Below are 20,598 nucleotides of genomic sequence, written 5' to 3'. Positions count from 1 at the left end.
CAAGCAGAGTTCTTTGGTAGGTAAAATTACAGCTGCAGCATTTAGCATGCATCTTGTATAAACTCTCAGTGATGAGAAAGTTTGGTTTGGAATAGTGAATTCTGCCCAAGCCACAGGCTCTCAGTCTTTTCCCTAAACATTGCTGATAAATTGGTACTACAGTACTAAACAAATAGACTTAGAATCTGACAGCTTCTCCTCACAGTGCTGACCTCATTTTTCAGATGCTAAGAATCACAAACTATCCACATATTCTTACTATTTTCATTAAGGACACAGATTGTTTTACATCTCATTACTATTTATTGGCTTTTCAAGGACCTGCTTGGATTCTAATTCCAAATAAAACGATTTCCCCTAAGGTGCAGTGGTGATTTCTCACCTCAAGAAGGGATAAAAAAAAAGTGGAGGAGAATATGGTATCAGTTAATTTATTTACAAGTCCCTGCCTCTAGTGATTAGCATCTATCTGAATCACAAGGAATCTGCTTTCAAGCTTTTTTCCCATTAAAAATGTGGCAACATTTCTTTCAACACAAACTCTTGACAGACATTCACAGTAATTCCCCAGTCTACAGAAAGTTTGAAAGCCAATTTTTCACTGTCCCTAAAATTATATGGCTCTCTCTCATCACATTGAAATTGGTTTGGGCCAAAAACTTTGGTCTTGTTCTTCCAACCTTAAGATCCAATAGTGTGGTTTACTCCCTTAGTTCAAATTTATTCATTTAACAGAGCAAAATCAGGGCCCCATTTCCCTAGTTCATGCACAAGCAATTGTGTTCAATAGTGTTCATGTATGTAATAGGGAAGAATAATTTTCTCCGCTTCAGAAATCACTGAGTGAAATTCTATGGCCTGTGTCATGCAGAGGGTCAGTCTAAAATGACCACAGTAGTCCTTTTTGTCATTAGAATCTATGTGCCAGATCCTCAGGTGGTGTGGATTGGCATAGCCCTATTAGAGTCACGGGAATACACCAGTTTACACAAGCTGAGGCTTCAGCCCTATGGATTTATGTATTGCACAGGTTTTACAGTGAGCAGTCAAGGCCTGACCCAAAAGACCACTGAAGCCAATGGAAGGATTTCTGTGACTCAGTTGGGCTCTTGATCAGGACCTAAATGAGAGATCTACCCACTGAACAGAGAGCTTAAAATATATTACTGAAAAGAGTATCCTTATCCCCTTTTGACCCAATAGCCAAAGTTCAGGGTCCTGAGGGTTGTTTCCATTAGGAGGAGAAATTGATGATGCAGTCAGGTATTTTCTTTGATGCAATCTTGTTTACGTACAAAATATGCATAAAGTTTGTTTCCCTGAACATAGTAGGGATTGATCAGCAGCAGACAGTTTCTTTGTTCATTGTTCCAAGCCTGCATTTCCACCCAGCACTTTGAGCCCTAAAAAAACAAAAACAAAACAAACACACACACTTTCTTGCAGGACCACATTACCACTACTCCTGTTACTGTCTGCTTGGCTCTCTCACCTCTTCAGCTCTGTCCAACCACCCCTCTACCCTCTCCCCCCACCGCTCCCACACACACCCTGAGCCCCAGCCCACAGAGTTCAAATTCATGAGTAGACCTTTGTTTTGACCAGAGTCATGGGCTTGTGTTTGGGGTGGAGGCCTCTTAACTATTTCCACTACCTTATTACATTTGGGATAAATGTAAAAAGCCATTGTAAGTTGGTGGATACATCTGACACATAAGAAGGTTTAACAATCCATAACAGTATATTAACACTTATATTTATGTTTTAGATATGTTTAAAAATAAGTATGATAAAATGAGTTTACATAGACAAAATATTTTGTTTTATCATTTTGGATAGACAGAAAGTGTTTGTGGTTGGGGAAGGGTGTTTGGTTTTTTTTGGCAGCCTTCCTATTGATTTCAGTTCCTTATTCATTACGTCCTGTGCAACCTGCATACTGAATGGGGTGACGGGTAATGTGGAAATAATAGTATGCAATGATATTATTAGAGATAGTGGCCCACGTTCTGTGCTGTATGCATAGAAGGGGTGTAGAAGACTGCATTACACATGCAATCTGGAGACTCTCATTGTACTAAACTACTTAGAGATTCTGCAGTGATCTGGATAAAATGAAATTAAGTATGTACCCAGGATTCCAGGCAGGCTGGTACAGCCCATGCAGAAACTCACACCACCACCTCTTCACTTCTATTTTTAGGGAGCTAGCTAGATGCAAGCTAGCATGGGTATGCGTACATGAACTGCAAGTCACATCTTCAATTGCAGTAAAGACATAACCATAGCTTCACGCCCTCCTTCTGGTTGCCTTGTCCCTCACACTAATGGTTGCCATAGCAGTGTGTCGTGTGTGCAAATAGGCAGAGGAGCTGTGCACTGATGTTGATTTTGTGGTAAAGATGGTCTGCTAGAGACCATAAATGTGTATTAATTACATTTCCATTGTGAAGGCAGCATCCAGCCATCAGTAATATGTTAAGGAGAGTGATTTGGAGGATAAATGCATAGAATGGCTTTTAGTGTCGGTAATGGTAGTGTCACATATCAGACATCTGTAAAACTTTCACACTAGTTCTTAAGCTTTCTGATCTACATATGCATTTCTCACAGAAACCAACAAACATGACTGTGTTGATTAAGTAGGATAATATAAAGCACAACAACAACATTTAAAGAAGGACAAAATATGCAGAACTAGAGCTGAAAAATGTAAATGAAAACAACGTTTTTGTCAGAAAATGTCTCCAAAGGTTTTGGGGGTTTTGTTGAAAAAATTGAATTAAACCCCTCCAATTTTTCATTTTTCAGGTTTTGGATGCAAAAGCTGAAAAATGGTGTCAAAAATGGCAATTCCTGCAGAAGGCCATTTTTTGACAAAAGAGTTCCAAAGAAAAATTTCAGCCAGCTCTAGCCCAAACTGAAAATAAGCTCCTTTTTTTAGTAAAGGGACGCAGACTATAAATAATCAGTAACTGTCAGAATATGAACAGCGTATAGTGGATAAATACCTGTATCAAATTATTACTGACAATGGACACTGAAAAATGTATGTTATTGAACTGCAGAGCAAAATTATTAGTAGAAATCTCTTCCAGGTTAAGTCTACAATGCATTGTTACTCAGATGTATGCTGATCAACAATAATCAAATGAAAATGACAGTTCCTAATGACAATGCAAACAGTTCTAAATATAGTACTCACATTGCCTACATTACCATAATATTTAAGTGTCTTTAATGCATTTTCCCTTACAACACCTTTTTGAGGTAAGGAAGTACTATTATCTCTATTTTTATTGGGGAACAGAGGCACAGAGAGACGAAGCGACTTACCGAAGTCACACAGGAAGTGTGTTGTCCCAGGAAGTCCCAGTTTCAGGCTAGCACACTAACCACCATACTTTCCCCTTCATAATGAAACCTCCTCCCTTAATCTATTAATAGTTCCTTAAATGTGACAGTATCTTAATGTTTTGTGAAGTATTGATAAATACTGTATATAGAATTTTATGTGTGAGCTGATGTCAGTGGCTTCATATCATTCATACCTACATGTAAACCATTGTGCATGCCCCCAGAACATTGTCAGCCACACACTTTGACCTGTATATGCAGAGGTGATAAAGCATACGCGTAGCTTCCATTACATTTGTAGAATTGTTTTGTCAGAGTACCACTATCACAGGTATTGCCAGAAAACAATGAAGTAACAACCAAAACAAATTCCTTTACCTTAACTAGTGACACAGCACCATATCCCAAAGATTATTGCCATGTATAGCATTTTTCAAGAGCAGAATCCATGCAAGATGCTTTCCCTGGTGCTTAACCCACAGTACATACAAGAAAATATTTGTAATTATTTCATTTACATGTCACTGTAATAGGTTCTGCTTTTCTGCAGTGTAGATATCCAGTGTGTAAATAGGCTGTGTAGCTGTCTTCTAGCTATTTTGTTGTACGATCCTCAATGTCAAATGACTAACCTAACAGCTCAAGAAAAAGATAGCAGCCAATGCTATATATGTAACATCTATGCGCCCCGCCCCCCACACACTTGTCCTTTAAAGGCGAGGAGCATGTTTGCAAGAATGCATTCCATTGACATATGGGCTAAAGTTCCAAAAGAAATCCTTGCTGTGATATCATCCAGCAGCATTCAGAGAGAGACATCAGTTTTAGTTATCTAGAGGTGGAGGACAGTCTTTAAATCTGCTCATTCATTGTCAGGAACTCAGTAGGCTCTGGGTGTGGTTGCCTAGTAACCCAATGAACTTGGCTGGGCCCAATAAGCCCTCACTAAGTGACTGTGTTCCCTGATTGGACAGAAGGGCCAACTGATCCCTATTTAAGCCTGGTAGCAACAGCAGCCCAGTGGCTGCTCAATGTGGTCCATGCCCACAGCTGCTCCAGACCTGCGTCTTGTCCAGCCATTGCTCCACTCCAGCCCTAATCCCTGCCTACTTTTGAACTCCTAACTCCTGGCATTGACCACTAGCTTGTCTCCTGTCTCCACAACTCCAGCTCTGCCCTTTGGTCAGAATCAGGAGCCAGAACAGTACCATTGACTTGCCTCCTGACCCCACCCCAGTTCTGCCCTCTGATTCTGCTCTGACCATTAGACCAGATTCCTGCTCCAATCACTAGGTCACCTCACCTTCATCTCCATGTGTGACAGTTGGAGCAGCCCAGTAGAAGTTAAGAAGGGACTCTGCCCCATGGCATGGAGCTCCCCTCTGGAAAGACCCCAAGCAAGAGCTCACCCCTGCCTTCTCAGACATTGGGGATCTACAGGAACTGCAGGCTTATGTTGCCATGCTATGTGACCAGATTGCAGCCCTCCAGACCCAGGTACAAGCTCAAGCAGTATCTTCTGTCTGCTCAACTCTTGCATCCACTCTCTGCAAGTCTAAGCTGCCCCTACCTGATAAGTTTGATGGGGATCATGCCAAGTTAAACAATGTTGTCTCCAGTTCTTATTGTGGCCAGAGTCAGGACTGATCCATAGGGTATGAGTGAGATTAGTACTTATTCTGCTCAATGGAGAGACCTTGAAAGTGAGTGTTCCCTACCGCAGATGGGTCCTGTCCTGTCCTATCCTATCCATGAATAATTTAAGAACTTTGTACAGGCAATGGCAGGCATCTCCAATGTCCCTAACTGAGAATGTACTGCAGAAGCTGCTCTCCTCACCCTTAAGCAGGGTGCCAGGTACATCGCCAAATAAGTGGTGGAATTTCATTGTCTGGCTGCAGATGCTGCACAGCCTCAGTCCAGTGGATGATGCCACTTCAGGCAGAGACTCAGTGACTGTATCAAAGATTAATTTCACCCGTTCCATACCCACAGCTGCACCAGACCTACTTCCTGTCCAGCCCTTGCTCCATCCCTTGCCTGATCTGCTCCAGGCCTAGTCCCTGTCTACCTCTGAAGCCCTTATTCCTAACTCCAGGATCTTATCACTGGTCTGTCTCCAGCTCTGCCCTTTGTTTTTTGTTCTGACTCCTCACTCCAACAATTGGCTTGCCTCATGATCATGCCTCCAGTTCTGCTCTGACCACTAGGTCGCACCACCTACACATTGGTGTGTGATACCCATATGATAAAATGAATGATCATGTAATACTTCTGTAGTGATTACTAAAAACAACTACAGTGTGAACCTGCTGGAGATGTGGCCATGGTGAGAGAAATAGTTCTTTCACTAATGAAACACACAGCCATGCTACAGCTGCTGTGTGCACATGCACTATGTTATATAACCACCAAGGATAGCTGGGATAGAGTCAATAGCAATGTAGGTGTTATATGCCTCAGAAAATACTTTTGCTGTTTTCTGCATTTAGCATAAGAAAACTGATGCTGTGAGGGACATTCCTGTGCATTGTGTCTTTGCTTTTTCACTGTGTGATACTCTTGATAGACAACTCTCCGATTGAGACATAATCTATTCATGGGGGCATTTCTGGACAATTGCTTTTATAGGCTGATTTCCAACTCTACTCCAGCAGGAGCCACTGAATAACTTAACCGGCATCCTGGAAAGCAACAGTGCTAATGCATAGCCAGCTTGTAAGTAAGTGACCATATTAAGTAAGGTGACCAGACAGTAAGTGTGAAAAATTAGGACAGGTGGTGGGAGTAATAGGAGCCTATATAAGAAAAAGACCCAAAAATCGGGACAGTACCTCTAAAATCGGGACATCTGGTCACCCTAACATTAAGGGACTCAGAGTGATGTTTAGTGCAGCAACCTGTGAAGTAGTAAACAAAAAGTATATAACCCTCATTGCTGCTGTCATGAATTTGCTGTCCTTTAAGGTGAATTTATTTTTTTCAGACAAGTGGTCCTTGCATAGGGCAGGAAGCCTCATGGGTATTCCAATTTCAGTCATGGGACTACTTATGCAAGTGCCAACAATTATTCAGTAAACTCCTTACTATGAAATTTTAATGCAGGTGGACTGTATCGCTGTGTTGCTACTCTGCAATCCTTTGCAGATCTATATGCACCATTTGCACAAAGGTTGAAATGTAAACAAATTTATACTGTACTCATCCTTTATTGTGGATTAGTGTTATTTAGTAATACCTTACTCCGGCAAATTGACTCACTGCGGAAAATGCACTAGAGAATTTTAGAGCAGATCACATTATCACGCCTACTTCTGAAAACCAAAGTGCTATTCCTGCTTTTCATAAGGAATAACTCCCTGTAGCATTTTCCATTCTGCAGTGTGTCAAAAGTGGACTCCCACCATTAGGTTAGCAATTCAGAAGAGCTAATGAACGTTAATGCATGGCTATCATATTACTCTATAATGAACACATTCAATCTAGTGCATCAGTTTATGACCCTGAATTTTCAGGATATTGTTTCCTGGGATCTTTTAAATTTAATATGCCATTGTACACATCCTGTACAATGGGGTCCCAATTCTGTTTGGCGTCTTTAAGCACTATTGAAATACAAATAGTACTTGTACTCATATTTACAGCTGGGTGAAATTTTTAAACCAACATTTTTGGTTGAAAATTTTAAATTCAGCATCACAAACATATTGTGAATTCAGGTCAATTTTGCCAAATTATTTTGGTCAAAAATTCTGAAAAAAATAAAATTTCTGTGACAGATATGGCAATTTCCTACAATATCCTTCAAAAACCTTAATGAATTAAGTTTAATTATCTTTGGCATCCACTGTAATAAATGAATGGTTTATGCATTATTGTGAGCCAGGATTCCATGTAATCTCTCTGTAAGGGAGAGATGTGATGTGAACCCTGGGAAGTATTGTGAACTTCATAAGACTATAAGGAACAATGTGCCAGACAAGAATGGACTTCCAGGACAAACAGTGTCAAATCATTTGCCTGGGGAAACTCTAGGGAGATAGGAATACAAAATTTCCTACTTCTGGTTATGCACAAACCCTGTCTTTTGAAGCTACGTACTGGGGAGAGGACCAGTGTCTACTTATTACCTGTTCCCAGAATCTGAAGATCAAAGGCCCCATCTGAATAAAGGAAAGAGGTGCGAATTCTGAGCATAGGTAAGGTTGCCAACTTTCTACTTGCACAAAACTGAACACCCTTGCCCCAACCCCTTCCCCACCCCTCCTGAGGCCCCACCCATTCTCTGAGGCCCTGCCCCCACTCACTCCCTCTTCCCACCCTTGCTCGCTCATTTTCACTGGGCTGGGGAAGGGAGTTGGAGTGGGGGAGGCGGTGAGTGCTCTGGCTGGGGGTGTGGACTCTGGGGTGGGGCCAGAAATGAGGAGTTCAGGGCATGGGAGGAGGCTCTGGGCTGAGGCAGTGGGTTGCGATGTGGGAGGGGGTGAGGGCTCCTGCTGGGGGTGTGGGCTTTAGGGTGAGGCATGGGATGAAGGGTTTGGGGTGCAGAAGGGGGCTCCGGGCTGGAGGGTGGAGCGAAGGGGTTCAGCGTATGGGAGGCTGGGGGTGTGGGTTCTGGGGTGGGGCCAGAAAGGATAGTTTCAGGGTATAGGAGGGGGCTCTTGCCTGGGGCAGAGGGTTGGAGTGTATGGGGGGGGTGAGGGCTCTGGTGTGGGGACAGTAATGAAAGATTTGGGATGCAGGAGGGGGCTCCAGGCTGGGGCTGAGGGGTTTGGACTGCAGGAGGGGGCTCTGAGCTGGGGTAGGGGCTTGGGAGGGGGTGTGAGAGCTCTGGCTGGAGGTGCAGACTCTGGGGTGGGGCTGGGGATGAGGGGTTTGAGGTGTAGGAGGGTGCTCTGGGCTGGGACCGAGGAGTTTGGAGGGCAGGAGGAGGATCTGGTCTGGGGCAGGGGGTGAGGGCTCTGGCTGGGGGTGCGGGCTCTGGAGTGGGGCTAGGGATGAGGAGTCTGGGGTGCAGGAGCGGGATCCAGGATAGGACCAAGGGGTTTGGAGGGTGGGAGAGGGGTCAGAGCTGGGAGAGGGGATTGGGGCATGGGAGGCGGTTAGAGGTGAAGGCTGCAGGTGGCACTTACCTCTGGCACTTCCCAGAACCAGCGGCATGTCCCCCCTCTGGCTCCTCTGCAGAGGCGTAGCCAGGCAGCTCTGCATGCTTGCCCTGTCCACAGGCGCCACCCCTGCAGCTCCCATTGACTACAGTTCCTGGCCAATGGGAGCTGCGGAGCTAGGGCTTGGGGCAGGCACAGCGTGCGGAGCCCCCCGGCTGCCCCTATATATAGGAGCTGGAGAAGGGACATGCTGCTGCTTCTAGTAGCTGTGCGTAGCCAGGGCAGGCAGGTAGCCCCACTGTGCCACCAACAGGACTTTTAAAAGCCTGGTAAGTGCTGACAAGACCTGCTAGGGTTCCTTTTTGACCGGGTGTTCCGGTGTTGGCATGGAATTATGCAGCCTGGAAAAAACCCATCAGGAGTGAGAGATTTCACAATGGAAAGAGGTAAATAATAGCATTCCCCAAGGATCTGTACTGGAACCAGTGCTGTTCAACATATTCATAAATGATCTGGAAAATGAGGTAAACAGTGAGGTGGCAAAGTTTGCAGACTATTCAGAATTACTTGGGATACTTAACTCTATGCAGTTAGCATTCGACTTAAATATGATCTCATAAAACCGGATGACTAGGCAACAAAATGGGAACTGAAATTCAGAGTTGAATAAATAATCCCAACTATACATACCAAATAATGGGGTCTAAATTAGCTTTTACCACTCAAGAAAGATCTTGGAGTCATCGTGGATAGTTCTCTGAAAACACCTGATCAATATGCAGCTAACAGAATGTTAAGACCCATAAAACAGAAAATATCATAATGCCACTATATAACTCCATAGTACTCCCTCATCTCAAATACTGCATGCAATTCTGGTCACACCATGTCAAAAAAGATACTAGAATTGGAAAAGGTGCAGAGAAAAGCAACGAAAATGATTAGGGGTATGGAACAGTTTTCGTATGATGAAAGGTTAAAAACACCAGTGACAGTTCAGCTTAGAAAAAGATGGGAAATATGATAGAGGTCTATCAAATCATGAATGGTGTAGAGAAAGTTAATAGGGAGGTGTTATTTATCCCCTCACATAACACAAGAACCAGGGGTCACCCAATGAAATTAGTAAACATCAGGTTTAAAACAAACATAAGGAAGTACTTCTTCATAGAACACACACACAGTTAACCTGTGGAAATTGTTGCCAGGGGATGTTATGAAGGCCAAAAGTATAGCTGCATTAAAAAAAAGAATTAAATAAGTTCATAGAGGATAAGTCAGTGACTATTAAGCAAGATGGTCAGCAGTGCAACCCACTGCTCTGGGTGTCACTAAACCTCTGGCTACCAGATGCTGGGACTGACCTACAAGGGATGGGTCACTTGATGATGATTGCCCTGTTCTGTTCATTCTCTGTGAAGCATCTGATACTGACCATTGTCAGAAGATAGGATACTGGGCTAGATGGATCTGTAATGTTACACCCCATATTCTTCATAGAAATATGGTTATGATATGAATACGGCATAACTAAGATATACTCAGGGGTGAAAGTAAGTTAGGCCACTTACTGGTATGGGCCGGGGCGAGGCTGTGGCCCCCAGAAGGGGCAGGGCCTCAGGCAGAAGGGGTGGGGCTAGGAGTCAGGATCCCCCAACCAGCCCTTTCAGGCCGCCTGGCCTGTGCTGCCCAGGACTCCCGTGTTGATTTAAAGGGCCTGGGGCTCCGGACGTCACTGCTGCACTAGCACTAGCGGCGTCTGGAGCACCGGGCCCTTTTAAATCGCTGGCCCCAGGGCAACTGCTCCCTTTGCCCCTCCCCCACCCATCAGGGGCTGCAGGGGAGGGGGGGGCAATGGGGCAGGGCCCTTTGCCGTGGCAGCTCTTTAACATTCCTGCACTCCCCACCGACCTGCAGGGGGGCGCAGGAACATTAAAGCGCTGCCGCGGCAAAGGACCATCCTTAAAGTGCTGCTGCAGCAGTGCTTTAATGTCCCTGCCCCTTTTGCTGGTACGGACCCTACCAGCAGGGCCACCGACGGGGGGAAGGGCCAGCGTTTTAAGGATGGTCCTTTGCTGTGGCAGTGCTTTGAAGATCCTTAAAGCGCCGCCACAGCAAAGGACCATCCCTACAGCACTGCCACGGCAGTGTTTTAACGTCACTGCCCATTCCCTTCTCCCCCTCACTCCCCCCCGGCGGCGGCCCTGCCAGTATGGACCCTACTGGCAGGGCTGCTGACAGGGAAGGCAAAAGGGGCAGGGACATTAAAGCACTGCTATGGGTTGGTGCAGGTTCTTACCAGCTCACCTTCACCCCTGGATATACTTTATGCAATATGGATCATGTAGGATATCATCGGAAAGGTTATGATTTACTGAATGTGATTATCCAATTTGTATGCATGTATCATTTCCGTATCTAAAGTTAGGAATATTGACTATGTAACAATTACAACTGTTTGTGTACTTGGGGGAATGCCTACCATACACTAGGCAATCCTCCTGAATGACCCATTTAAGAAGGACAATAGAACTTTGAAAAGACATCCTGGAATGCAGCTGTGACACTACAAGGTCAGGTGATAATGTGACCTGATGCAAAATACCCCTTGGACACTGCTGGTACTTTTCCACTGGAGGGGAATGGGGGCCAAACAAAGGATTCCTGGCCTTAGGTAATTCCTTTTAAGGCTGGGAAGGGGGTTGATCTTGACTCTCCTCCATTGCCTACCCAAGAAGGACTGCTGAAAGAACCCGAAGGGACAAAGGAACTAACCTGAAGGGAAAGGCAGGGGTGAGTCCAGACTAAGAAAGGGGTCCAGTCTGTAGTAAGAAATAACTAGAACTCTGAGCCACAGAAACTCTGCATCTAGCCTAATTCAACAGTTAGGGTGAGAAATTACATTTTGCAACCTGTTTCTTTAGTGAATCAAGCTTAGTTTGTGTGTTTTGTTTTATTTGCTTAGTAATCAGTTTTGCTCTGTTTAGTATCACTTATAATCACTTAAAATCTGCCTTTTATAGTTAATGAATTTGTTTTTGTTTATTATTAAACCCAGTTGTGCAATTTCTAACTGGGGGAAGGGCAAGAAGTTGTGCATATTTCTCTTCACATTGAAGAAGATGGTGAATTTTTATGAGCTTGCACTGTGCAGATTCTTCTATACAGCACAAGACAATATACCTTTGGGCTTATCTCCCAAAAGGGGCATGCATATGAATGCTAGGTGAGTCCTTTCACACACAGCTGACTTCAGTCTGTGTCTGCAGCTTGGTGTGTCCCTACCTGTGTGGGTGTGCTGCAAGAGGCTGGAGAGCCTAATTCAGCAAAACAGGGAGAGGGAATCCATGCTGGTGGAGCAGGAGAGGCTCAGTGAAACCCCAGTACATTGGGTGATATCTGGGTGTGGGGGGGTCCAACCCTTCACAGGACCATTGGTCTGACCCAGTATGGCCATTCTTATGTTCTTATGATAGAGACGCAGGCCTCTACCCAAGGGAGGTAACAGGTAGGAGCTGGAAGCCTAGAAGCAGGTGTCCTTAGAGGACCACTGAGAGGGAATACAGATGCAATTGTCCTGAACTGTGACACATATAGGGCAGCACATATGGGATCTATGACGATGTGAATTGCTGTAAGTGCCAGCAATAGTGAAAACAAATACTACCGAAGGAAAAAGCAAGAACAAGAGTGTCTCAGTCTTTTGAGGAAGAGAATAGCAAAAAGACAGGAGAAAATGAATTCTGAACTGCTGAACAGTAGTCAGTTAGTTGAGCTATGCAAGGAAAGGGCACTCGACACTGAGGAATGGACAAGGCTGCTGCTAGTTGACTTGTTGTAGTCTGATACCAGAAGAGAAATGATAGTCCAGGTCATGCAGAGGAAATCTTGGACCTAACTCCCTGTAAGCATGGGAACTAGGAGTGCAGGGGTGCTGCAGCACCCCCAGGCTTCCGGCTGCCAGCCTCGTACCCGGGGTCCTGGGTGACACCCTATGCCAAGGGCTCTGCTGCCACTCCCAGCCTCAGCACTGGGGGAGGGGGGCGTGGACAAGGGTAAGAGGGCTGGCTTTCAGCATCCTCACTATTAAAAATGTTCCAGTGCCACTGGCAGCAACCATGTTCCATTGCAATCAAATGGACCACTGCAATAGGAATTGTGGGCTGATTGACAGAGCAGGAGAAACTGCAGCTGGATAGGGACAGAGTGTGTCTGGAAACCAGGCTGCTTGCAGACTGGGACATGCAATGTAGCATGAGGGAGGAGGAGAACCAACACCAGCACAAGGATAAAAAGGAAGACAAAGATATATAAACTGTGTTAGCAGAACCATAGTCAGATTATTTTAGGAATGGGGTCTGACATGGATGTGTTTCCATATGCTTTTGAAATCTGGTTCCAGTACCGTCTGGGACAAAGGCATTGGACATTTCCACTCTTATAGACAGAGGGGATTATAAAGATTATGATTGCTGTAAAACAAGCTTTGTTGGAAAGTTTTAACTGACCCCTTAAATGTATAGGAGTAAGTTTGGGGGCATTTAGAAAAAACGGACATGACCTATGCTTAGCTGTCAAACTCAAATTAAGGGTTAACTAAGAAAATGGGTTGCCACAGCAACAAAGCTTATAAATGAATGGATTTAGAAGAATTCTATAAACTCTGCCACCCCAACCTAAAATCATGATTAATAGACAAAAGTCCTAGAGATGTGAACTCTAGCTGGGAAATGGGCAGGACCTTACGTGGATAGGTGGCCTGGGTTTTATAGAAAACCTAGTAGGGGTGGAACGAGATCAGAGGACAAGGTTTGGGCCAAAACCAAAACCCATGCCTGGGGGATGGATACCAATTCTAAGAAGTCCTGGGGCAGGTGTTCCTTATGTAGTCAGCAGGGTCATTTTTCTTGGGATTGCTCATTCTACCCACTGAGGCCCAGTACAATGCAAGAAGGGCCAGCTGCACTAGAACCTCACAGAACTAACGAAGAAACTGAATGTCCACATGGAGGGATCACACAGCAAGTCTGCTGATGGCATATAGTGTCCATGCTGAGCCATTCACATTCCAAATCACCACCCAGATGTTATTCTGTACCTACCCTCCTGGGTGCAGATCCATTCAAACACAAATGGGAGCGGAAGGTGGTAGTTAATGGGGAGATATTCATTAGGTGGAGAGACTCTGGGACTGCTAAGACTATAGGTAAGGTCCATGTTGTGAAGCCCCCTCAAGTCTCTCAGGGTGTGAAATGCGGGTTAAAGTTTCTGGAGTCAAAGCCTTTGCTCTACCTACAGCAGATTTCTATAGAGGTGTATTGTCAGATATTCCATATTCTTTGCTTTTGGGGCATGATACTATGGCTTTAAAAGCAGGAAAGGTGAATTCCCCTCTCCCCCAGTTAGCTCCAGAGCTGCAAGGGACTGTGTTACATGCAAATGGAGTAGCTGACAGAGAGATGGGGTGGGTGGGTGTGTGTCCACTCCTCACAGTATCCAAGTGGAATCAAATTATCTCCCTATATACCCGAGGAGAGGAAACAGCCTCCTGCCCAAGGGCAGGGAGGACACCTACTGACTTGAAGGAAAATTCTGAGTACTGAAACCAAGATCAGGGAACCAGAGGCAGTACAGAGCCTGGCAATGGCAGTGTCTCCAGCCAAAAGTAGGGACACAGAGGCAACTGTGGTGCACTGCCAAATCTATGACACCCAACCAGGGTGTACGACAGCTGCTGGGAGTTGATAAAGGTAACTACAACTGAGAAGGATTGGGGATTTCTTCCCACAGTCTGACTGCCTGATAGTCTGTGAAAATGGACAGGACCCTGAGCCTGGTGAAGAGGAATTCTGCTCACGCTGGCTCAGGGAATGGGGAACAAAAAGCCAACTGAGCGGAGTTGCAGGGAATCAATTCTCCTTCACCTCCCCACTCCCAAAGAAGGTGAGATTAGGAGTCCCCAGACCCTGATTCCAAGGAGATGGGGCAGAGAACAGAATTTGGCTATCAGGGAGGTTTGAAGAATCTTCCTTGCCTGATCCCTCTGCTGTTAATAGCCATACATGGCTGAAAGCCACTTTCAGGGAGGCAACCCTACCTTATTTCTCACAAACAAATGCTGCTTGTAATACATTCAGGGAGGCAGGGAACCTCACCCCATTATTGGGGCAGCTGGCCCCTTGAGGGACAAAGAGACACCACACACACATTCCCCAGAAACTGGATGGGAGGTAAGAGTAGGAGGTCCAGGTCTCAAGTTTGCACCCAAAGGTTTTGGGGTAGCAAGAGGCATGTGAGACCTCTGCCCTATAGGTTCTGAACAGAGGAATTATATGGGATGGTTGTCAAGGGGCACTGTACAGATTTGAAGGATGTATATTGGCTTTCTAGCAAAATGTTCACTATATGTGCAGTTTAAATGTGAAATTATGAAAGGCAGTGGCAGAAACACCCTCCAGGGAATAGGTCTGCCCAGGAAGTAAGTCAACGGGTTCCCCTTGGGTGATGGTCAAGCACCTGGCTACACACACACTTCTTTGGGGAGGGGGACATCAGATATGAAAATTTCTTGAAATATTCTTAAAATCTTATTGAATTAAGTTTAAATATTTTTGGAGTCTATTGTATTAAATGAATGGTGTAGGATTATTGTGGGGTGGGACTGTACGTAACTTCTCTAGCAGGGAGATGTGAAGTGAGACCTGGGAAGTATTATGAACTTCAAAGGACTGTATTGAACATTGGGCCAGACAAGAATGTACTTTGGGGGAAGCATCAAGTGGTTTTTTCTGGGGAATGGCCAGAGGGAGGTGAATGCAAATTTCCCCACCTCCAGTTCTGGAAAAACCCAGCCTTTTATAGCTACACACTGAGGTGAGAACCACTCTTTGCTGTTCCTGGATTCTCAAGAACAAGGGCCAAAGCTGTGTAAGGGAAAGGCTAACCTGTTCATGGGTGTGCTAGTTCTGAGGTAAGGCTATTACAAACTGGTAACCACAGAAAAAGCCCTTGGTGAGGTTTGAAGGACTGACTGTGACCAGAGCCCTTGTTGGAGTTGGGAAGTTATCTCTGGTAAGCTACGCACATAGGTTTTTACTGTCTTTAATATGGTCTCTCTGTAATGGTTTCACCTTATGAATATATGTGCTTGCTTGCAAGGAGTTGTGTGGTAACTTAACTGCCGGCAGTTACAGTTTCATAGCCTTCAAAAAGAGAGCAAAGCATAGACAGTGGTCAGTATTGGTGGTCTGGCTTGCTGGGAACAGCGGTATAAGAATGGAAGTGTGCAGCCTGGAAGAAATCGCAGTCAGAAAGGAGACAGACATAGGTCTCGACCCATGAGAGAAGACCCATAAGGAGCCAGGAGCCTCAAAAGGGTGCCCACTTGGTGGACCTCAGAGGGGGAAAATATGCCCTGAATTGTAACATTTTCAAAACAAAAACATTATTTTATTTGAAACAACTTAACTTTGAAGTTCCTTTTAATTTTATTTTTTGAAAAATAAAAAAATATTCAAAATAAAAACAATGTTTAGTTTCAGTTTTAACAAAAACATTTAATTCAACTGAAGCTTTTTGATTTGCCAAAACTTGCACATTTTTCCAAAAGTTTGACACCAAAATTTTTCCAGAAATCCCAGGGAACTGGAAAATCCATTATTCACCCAGCTGTCCTCAGAACACCTTTTAGAGACTCTATAGAGCACTTCTGCTGGTTCCCTCTGCATTCCTAAGTGCACTATCTGACTAGAGGTATGTCTGCACTACCCGCTGGATCGGTGGGCAGTGATCAATCCAGCAGGGGTCGATTTATTGCATCTACTCTAAACACAATAAATTGACCCCCAAATGCTCTACTGTTGACTCCTGTACTCCACCACCATGAGAGGTGCAGGCGGAGTCAATGAGGGAGTGGCAGCAGTCGACTCACTGCAGTGAAGACACTGTGTGAGTAGGTCTAAAAGTTCATTGACTTCAGCTATGTTATTCACATAGCTGAAGTTGCGTAACTTAGATCGATCCCCCCACAGGCCTAGAAAAACAGTCTCTCTCTGCCAGTCTCAGGATCAGCTACAAACTGAGAGATGCCAGTGCTTAGCAGTTGCAGGGGTTTTCATTTGGTAACCATTTCTTTATTTCTCTGAACGCTAGCTTTTCTACAAATTAGCAGAGGTGTATTAAAAAGCACAAAAGGGCATTAGGTTCCCACCTCCCAGCAACTTTCACTAGTATTTAGGCACTTAGCTGCCCTTTGTACCTTTCAAAATCTCCCTTTGGTTGCTACAAAAAGAACTCAATTTACTTCCACCCTTATTATTGTGTTTTAAAAATGTGTGTTTTGTTTTTCTGCATTCACTTCTTGCTCAATACCATTAATACCATTATATTTGAATTATGGCAAAATAAGTGTGATTGTTTTCTTTAATTACAGATAAAATCTTTCCATTGCAGTGTGTGTTGTTTAAGATTTTTATTACTGCAACTGTGTAGAGATCACTATGAATTGCATTGTTCTTTTGGTTCAGTGATGCAGTACCAAGGTTACTGGGTTTCTTTAAGCTAATGATGAGACCATAACTCTAGAAAATGTGCATGGAAATCACAGGGTCACAGTGAGCATATTGTCATTGTCACAGATGTTATTCTTCCAAAATCACTTAGGGGCATCCAATATAGATAAACCACAACCATGCAGGTAGAAGACTGTTTAAACAGTTAAATCAAGGCTTGTAAATAAAAAAAAAAAATCACCAACAGGACAACTGTTCAAGTGCTGTTACCAGACATCATTCAGCCCCTCAGGCTGGGTGTTACTATACCAGTGCCTGGCAGGGGAACCCTGGCCTACCTACTACACCAGGCATCATCTCAGGGACCCTACAGCCAGCAATCCAGGTCCTCAGTCCCCATCCCTGTTGTTATTTCCCTGGGCTCCTTCTTTCCATCCCTCCCTAGCTTCTCATTTCTGGCTCTGGGTTTACCATTGGAGACTATGGTGCTCCCTGTGGCTACTTCACCTCTCCTAGTGTCTTGCCAGACTCCTTATTGCAGGGTAGGATCCCACTGCTTACACTCCCCTGGGCTTGCTCCTGACAACCTCCCTCCTTCCAGGGACTCACCATAGACTCCTTCCTCTATAGTCCCCTTCTACTGTCAGTTTCTTGGCTTTGCAGTGCTGGCCCAGCTCTTCCCCAGATGGGCAGCACTCTCAATTAATTCTAGCCCTTCTCTCAGGTGATGCTGGGTAACTTAATTGGCCTCTCAGGCCCTCATTACCCCTATCAGGGCTGGCCAGAGGGGTGCACACCCCATCACAGCTAAGCAAAGAATTTAACATATATTTAACACAGCATAGTAACTCCTCACTTAAAGTCATCCCGGGTAACACTGTTTCATTACGACATTGCTGATTAATTAGAAAACATGCTCATTTAAAGTTGTGCAATGCTCCCTTATAAGATTGTTTGTCAGCCACCTGCTTTGTCCACTGCTTGCAGGAAGAGCAGCCCATTGGAGCTAGCTGGTGGGGGCTTGGAACCAGGGGGACATGCCCGCGGGAGGTCCGCGCTCTCGGCGCCTCTCCGTGACTGCTGCGGGGCGCGCAAAAAGGTAGAGCCGCCCCTGCTTGGAACCAGGGTGGACCAGCAGCCCCCCTATCAGCTCCCCACTCCCCTAAGTTCTCTGTGCAGCAGCTGCCCAGCAGGCTATCAATTACCTGCAGTTCAGCTGTCCCTCCCCCCACTGCCATGTGCTGCTCCTGCCCCCTGCCTTGGAGCTGCCCCCGGGAGCCTCCTGCTAGCTGTGCAAGAGGATGGGGAAAGGGGTGCTAATGTCAAGGTGTCCCTCTCCCCTTTGCTCCCCACTTACCCCATCTCCACAGAGTAGAGGGGGGACACGGGAGGGAGCTTTCTGGCAGCAGCAGCTGTCTCAACTTGCTAATCTACTTAAAAAGGCAATGTACTTAGAGTGGTTCAGCGTACTTTCAGGCAAGTGTCCTAATCACTTGGCTATGGAATGCTCTGATATGGAGTTCCCTCAATCTCTCCTGTTGAGGTTGTTCCATTGTAATAAAATAATCAAATAATTAAATCATAATTGGACCAGACAACTGAGAATGACTTTATAGTCCTCGGGTTAGGGAGCTCACCTGAGAGGTAGCAGATTCCTGTTCTAATCTCTTCTGATCATCAGGCAGAGGGGAGGCTTGAAATTGGGGTCTCCCACATGCTGGGTAAGTGCCCCCAACTGCTGAGATAAAGATTGTAATTAAATCCTTGTCCTCCTTCTCCAGCTGTTTGACATGGAATTAGATGGTCTTTAAGCACACCTAATGGATTGGTCCTCGGGTCCTAGCACATGACATAGGTGGTAGAATGCCTATCTTCTCCCAATTTGTGGGTTGCCAACAAAGACAGTTGCCTCCCTGTAGCCTGGGCATAGGCACCTATATCTAGTGAGGGGGGTGGAACTTAGGACACACCCCTCTCCTCCGCATCGTTCATTGGCTAGTGTGCAGGCTTAAAATGCCTTTCTCTCCCTATTCACTATATATGGAGCCAAGGCACCTTACTCAGACTTTGTGGTTTGCGGTGTTGTTCCTGTGGTTTTGCTAAGCACCTAAATATTAGGCACTGTAACTCCTAAGCCCCTTTTGTGGATCTGGGCCAGTGGCTACTGCAGAGCTCTTGCCTCATTTATAGAGAGTGTACTTATTGTGTATTTTAAAGTCCTGGAAATATGTAGTGAGTAGTATGGAGCAATTAGTGATCAACACTTGCACAGTAACCAAAAGTTGCACTTATCCAGATTTTTTTAATATGCAAAAAAGATCTGACATGCTCACTGCAACACTCTTCTGTTGGTATTGGCAGTTATTAAAAATGCTATTGTCTTTAATCTACTGCAGATGTGCCAGCTATGTTTTTCAAACCCTCCTAATTTGGCAAAGTCAAATGGGTTTTCATTACAAAATGAAAGGCATCTCTCTCCTTAAGGGTTATTATCTTCCACCTCATTTCAACCTTTTGTCCCCAACTGGTTCAAAGATAGAAGTATTAAAATGTTTGCAAAATCTGTTTTTGAGTGAGAAGAGTGTGCTTTCTTACTCTTGGTATGCTCCAAAAAAGCTAAACAGTTCTTCGTCAAACTTGGAAAAAGTAAAATCATGTGACACCAAGGACCTTTTTTCCCCACTACCAGTCTGGTAGTATTTTACACTCACTTGGCTCTCATCACTTTACACAGGTGTAATTGACCACACAAGGTTCAAGACAGTGGAGAAGCAGGCCCAAAACCTGGACAATTTCAGCACAATAGATAAAGTTTCAGAAAATTGTAAGCAACTGAAAAAGGGGTCTTAGAATGAAAATGCTTAGGCAACCTTAGCTAAAGCTGTTGCTCCAACTGTTATTTTTATCTATCTATTTATACATTACACACACACCAATAAATAAACAGGTCAATAAGAGAGAAGAGCATGTTCTATTGGAGAAGCATTTAAAACACAGAAGCTTAGGACTTCAATTTAAGAGCTAATTACAGAGGCACAGTAAAACCTATATATTATTTAAAAACTAATTATGCTGTATGAGTTTGCAGAAGTTCAGGGAGAGTATGCAGGCAAATTAACATTAACTATACACTAAAATATTATGGGCCAGATTTTGTGCTGGTGTAAGCTGACAGATTCTTTGAAGTCAATGGTGTTTTCCCAATTTACAAAATCAGAGAATTTGACTCCATATACAGAGGCACTAGAAAACAATTCAGATCAATATCAGCAGAGCTCACTCTACTGTCAGCAAGTTGTCTGATTTTCATTAGCTTCTTGTTAATAAAACCATAGTCACTGTGATCAAACTTCTCTCAGGGGCTCCCCTTATTCACCCTCTCAGAGCTTTTCTCTGGATTCTCTTTACACTCTGTTCTATTTTAGAGAAATCTCTGACTCCTTTAGGGGGAAAGTAAAGCAACATGCACTTTTTGGAGCAGCAGGCCACTCCAAAGCATTCTTGGGTAGCATCAGCTGTAACAAACCTTTCAGTTTCTGGCCACAGCATCATTCACGTAATAGTCTGGTTTGAAGCCTCACACTACCTGACAATTTCTCAGTCTAGTTTACCATACCTTCCACAGA

The 20,598-nt window shown here is 44.6% G+C and overlaps 1 long non-coding RNA gene across 1 annotated transcript; it reads right to left on the bottom strand.

Moving 5' to 3' along the window:
• Window positions 1-417: 417 nt before the first annotated feature.
• LOC120405803 lies at window positions 418-18,940 on the bottom strand. Its single transcript, XR_005598894.1, has 2 exons — window positions 18,610-18,940; window positions 418-1,403 (listed from the first exon to the last, which is right to left on the bottom strand). It is a non-coding gene; the product is annotated as an uncharacterized LOC120405803 (long non-coding RNA).
• Window positions 18,941-20,598: the final 1,658 nt, after the last annotated feature.

The sequence above is a fragment of the Mauremys reevesii genome, linkage group 5 (assembly GCF_016161935.1).
Source record: "Mauremys reevesii isolate NIE-2019 linkage group 5, ASM1616193v1, whole genome shotgun sequence".
Lineage (NCBI taxonomy): Eukaryota > Metazoa > Chordata > Testudines > Geoemydidae > Mauremys > Mauremys reevesii.
The sequence above is the reverse complement of the archived record's forward strand: the minus strand, read 5'-3'. Positions and strand labels throughout refer to the sequence as shown.